Below are 5,448 nucleotides of genomic sequence, written 5' to 3' on the forward strand. Positions count from 1 at the left end.
ATAGATAGATAGATAGATAGATAGATAGATAGATAGATAGATAGATAGATAGATAGATAGATAGATAGATAGATAGATAGATAGATAGATAGATAGATAGATATAAGTTCATTTACTAGTAATTAAAAATATATAAATATGATGACTAACTCCTTAAACCATTTAACTACCTAATCTCTTTTCATTCATCTTTCCAAAATCGTACTACGTTTATTATCAACTGACTATGAACATGTTGCTCTTAAAAAAATATATATTTATGAATTACTTTCGTATATCGTTTATTTTCCTAATTTTCATCGTATCTGCGTTGTTTTTGACTATTTCTCTCATAAGTAGCTTTAACACTTTTTTGTTCGAAAACTTTCATTTGAAATACTATCGTAATATCTAAGTAGTTGCTGTAGTTTAATTTAAAACAAAATTAACTTTCATTTAACAGCGGTTTTTACTTAAACAAATAATTATAATTTTTTTTCTCAATTTTCTTTTTAACATCTCTTATAGTTCTAGTAAAAATGCCCATCACCGTTCACATCAGCGTTCCAAAGAACGTCAGCAGCCGCAGCAATCATCACATCATCATAAATCCAAACGAGACGAAGAACAAACAGAACATGTCCATGGTCTAAAATCGGCCATTATAAAGACCACAACGAAATTACGTGATAAATCACGCAGCAGAAAAGAAAAGAAATAATTTATTTTTTTTAATAAAAAAAAACAAATTAACTTTTAACTAACTTTTTTTAAATTAAAAAAAAAATATATATATATAAATTTTAATTATTTATTTTAAACGAATTTTTTTAAGCAGTTCCTGGTTATCTGCCTCCCCTTAATAATTTGAAGCTAACTCGCACTTATGACTTTGAAAATGAAATCCTTAGGGATCATTTTTATCGTTTACTCCCCCCTTCCAAAACAAGTATTAATTCATTAATTAACATACTTTTTCATATTAGATTTATTAACTTTTATATGATACTCATACGATATTATTTTATTAGAAATTTTAAGTTATTAAAATTATGTTGTGTTTTTTTATGTGTGTGTTTTATTTTTTTTATCGGAAATTATTAGTTTTTTTTTTGTCTTAAAGTACTTTAAAGTTTTTATGGTTTTATATGCATAAAATTATAATTTTAAATTAAGTGAACTTTTTGTGTTTTATTTTCTGTAATTTATTTAATAAATATTAATAATAAAACAACAATAATTAAAAAAAATTTCGAAATGTATAAGTTAAATAAAGAAATGATTAAAAAGGTAAGTTAATAATAGTATATCAATATTTTTATTTAAATATGTACATATTTTTTCCAAAATTAAATTTTCTTTAATTCTCAACATACATCTTTTTTTTAAATATACAAATTTCTAGAAATAGATTTAAAAATATTTTTTTTTGCATTTCATTCCCAAACAAAGAATTCTTTTACTTATCTTTTAAACTATTTTCAAAATTATTCCGCATACTTTCCAAAATAAATGAAAATGTTTTGTTATCTTCCAAAAAAAATTACCATAGGTAAGCTGATATCGTAAATAATTTAAATAAGTTAAGAATTTATTTATCGTAAAAAGATTTATAAAAAATAAACTTAATTTGTTAGCGGCAAAGAGATAATTTTAGATATATATAAAAGCTGGACAAGAACAGAGCTAGAATACAACTAAACTAAAAAAGAACAGTACTAGAGCAGAACTAGAATAGAACCAGAAAAAACTAAATCAAAACTAGAATAAAATAGAACTAGAAAAGAAATAGAACAGAACTGGAATCAGAACAGAACTAAAACAGAACTAGAACATAACTAAAAGTGAACTAGAACAGAACGGAACTAGAACAGAACCAGAACAGAACTAGAACAGACCTAGAATCGAACTAGAACAGAACTAAAATAGAACTTGAACAGGACTAAAACAGAACTAAAACAGAACTAGAAAAGAACTAGAACAGAACTAGAACAGAACTAGAACAGAACTGGAAAAGAACTAGAACAGAACTAGAACAGAACTAGAACAGAACTAGAACAGAACTAGAACAGAACTAGAACAGAACTAGAACAGAACTAGAACAGAACTAGAACAGAACTAGAACAGAACTAGAACAGAACTAGAACAGAACTAGAACAGAACTAGAACAGAACTAGAACAGAACTAGAACAGAACTAGAACAGAACTAGAACAGAACTAGAACAGAACTAGAACAGAACTAGAACAGAACTAGAACAGAACTAGAACAGAACTAGAACAGAACTAGAAGAGAACTAGACAGAACAAGAACAGAATTAGTACTAGAACAGAACATAATTAGAACTAGAACAAGAACAGAATTAGAACAGAACCAGAACAGAATTAGAACTAGAACAGAACATAATTAGAACTAGAACAGAACAAGAACAGAATTAGAACAGAACTAGAAAACAGAACTAGAACAGAACTTGTACTAGAACTAGAAAAGAACTAGAACAGAACTAGAACAGAACTAGAACAGAACTAGAACAGAACTAGAACAGAACTAGAACAGAACTAGAACAGAACTAGAACAGAACTAGAACAGAACTAGAACAGAACTAGAACAGAACAGAACTAGAACAGAAATAGGACAGAACTAGAACAGAAATAGGACAGAACTAGAACGGAACTAGAACAGAACTAGAACAGAACTAGAATATAACTAGAATATAACTAGAATATAACTAGAATATAACTAGAACAGAACTAGAATAGACTAGAACAGAACTAGAACAGAACTAGAACAAAAAAACTAGAACAGAACTAGAACGGAACTAGAACATAACTAGAACAGAACTAGAACTGAACTAGAACAGAACTAATGGAGAACTTGAACAGAACTAAACTAGAACCAGAACTAAAACAGAACTAGAACAGAACTAGAACAGAACTAGTGGAGAACTTGAACAGAACTAAGCTAGAACCGGAACAGAAATAGAACCGAACGAACAGAAGTAGAACAGAACTTAAACAGAACTAGAACAGAACTAAAACATAACTAGAACAGAACTAGAACAGAACATAATAAGAACTAAAACAAAAAAAAAACAGAATTAGAACAGAACTAGAATAGAACTAGAACAAAAATTGAACAACAACTTGAAAAGAACTAGAAAAGAGCTATAACAGAACATGAACATAACTAGAACAGAACTAGAACAGAACTAGAACAGAACTAGAACAGAACTAGAACAGAACAGAACTATAACAGAACTAGAACAGAACTAGAACAGAACTAGAACAGAACTTGAACAGAACTAGAACAGAACTAGAACAGAACTAGAACAGAACAGAACTATAACAGAACTAGAACAGAACTAGAACAGAACTAGAACAGAACTAGAACAGAACTAGAACAGAACAGAACTAGAACAGAACTAGAACTAGAACAGAACTAGAACAGATCTTGAGCAGATATAGAACAGAACTAGAACGGAATTGGAACAGAATTAAAACAGAACTTCGGTCCTAATACTTAACTAGAACAGAACTGGAACTAAACTACAACTGAACTAGAACTTAGTTAAAGCTGAACTAAAACTGAACTAAAACTGAACTAAATCTGAATTAGAACTGCACTAGAAGTGAACTAGAACTGAACTGGAGCTGAATTAGAACTGGACTAGAATAGAACTGAACCAGAACTGAACTAGAACTGAAGAAGAACTGAATTAGAAGTAAACTAGAAGTGAACCAAAACTGAACTAGAACTGAACAATTTCAACATATTGTTATTTATAAATTTTTCCTTAAAATTTCTTCAAGATTCTTTGGCAATATTTCTACCAGCAAACTAGAACACTCAACAAAAATGTTGACAATTGCTTTAATTTCGATTTTAATTAAAACATAAATATTTCTTACACAAAATCAAGGTTAAGAACCTTTTTATAATTTCTACTTGTTTTCACGCGAAAATATTTACAAAATATTTTTATATATGTACATTGTACATACATACATAGATATGTATGTTTATCATACATAAATATATTATCTATTAAGTTTCATTTGAAATGATAACCAACTGATAATATACAAGTGTGGCTAAAACAAAATGTATAGAAAATACTTTAAGAAAAAGCTTTTTTTACATTAACTTTAAAATTGTTATCATTTATTTGTACATGTTGTGAATAAAAAGCTTTTCGAGATAATAAAAGCATTTATTTAATAAAATATAGAAGGAAAAATACACAGCGAACGTAACGAATTTGCTACACCCTTTAAATACAAAGTAATTAGTATTTTAAATAAAATTGAATTTAGAATGATTTTATTCCATAAGTAGATAATAGTTCATTTAAAAATTTTTTTAAAAATAATAGATCTATCAGTAAAAAGGTTGTGGGTTCGACTCCTGTCAGTGTATCTGATTTATTAATATAACACCATTCCGTTTTATATATTGAACGCTCTATTTGTTAAATTATGTTAAAATAACTAAATAATTATTAATTTAAAAAAAAAAAAACAACTTTCTACATTTTTCTAAATTTTCTTCAAATTGTCACTCTGTATATACTGTAGCGTATACGTTATATTAACACACGTATACGTATTAATAACGTTTCTGCTATAATTTTGAAACATGAGTTGTGGTAGTAAATTTTCTTATGTTGTTAGTATTTTACTTAATTTCGTTTATTTTTTTATTTCTAACAAATATCACTTGTGATTTTAATGCGGTAAAATATTGCGGTTTAGTTGATTTTTATATTTTGTAACAGTTAAACGGTTTTTTAATACAATTGACGAGAAAGAAAAAATTAAAAATATATCAAGAAACATCTAATAAAAAGATAACCAAATAAAACATATTTACTTACCTCACTGTTAACTTTTATAAGCAATAAAAAGTGTAAGTGTTAAACAACAATGAATTATGTTAAAAAAAAACAATTTAAAAATATAATTAAATAAATAAGAAACACTTGAGTATAAAAACTGCTTAAACTGCTTATGAAAACAATTTCATAATAACTACATTACAGTATTCAATAGAACTTTCAAGTTGTAATAAGAATTTAAATTAAAATTTCAAATTAAATTCAATTTAAATGTAAAACCAAAGGATTTGATCCGAATAAGTAAAAGTGTTACAGCAGATACCAGGAAATCTCTCAAATGTGAATACACCTAGAACCAACTAAAAGAGAAATGAACTAGATTAAGAACAGAACTAAAACAGAACTAGAACAGAATCAGAAAATCACTGGAACAGAACTAGAACTGAACTAGAAGGAAACTAGAAACAAACCATGAAAAGAACTAGAACAGATCTAGAACATAACTAGAACAGAACTAGAACAAAACTAAAACAGAACTAGAACAGAACTAGAACAGAACTAGAACAGAACTAGAACAGAACTAAAACAAAACTAGAACAGAACTAGAACAGAACTAGAACAGAACTAGAACAGAACT

The sequence above is a fragment of the Lucilia cuprina genome, chromosome 2 (assembly GCF_022045245.1).
Source record: "Lucilia cuprina isolate Lc7/37 chromosome 2, ASM2204524v1, whole genome shotgun sequence".
NCBI lineage: Eukaryota > Metazoa > Arthropoda > Insecta > Diptera > Calliphoridae > Lucilia > Lucilia cuprina.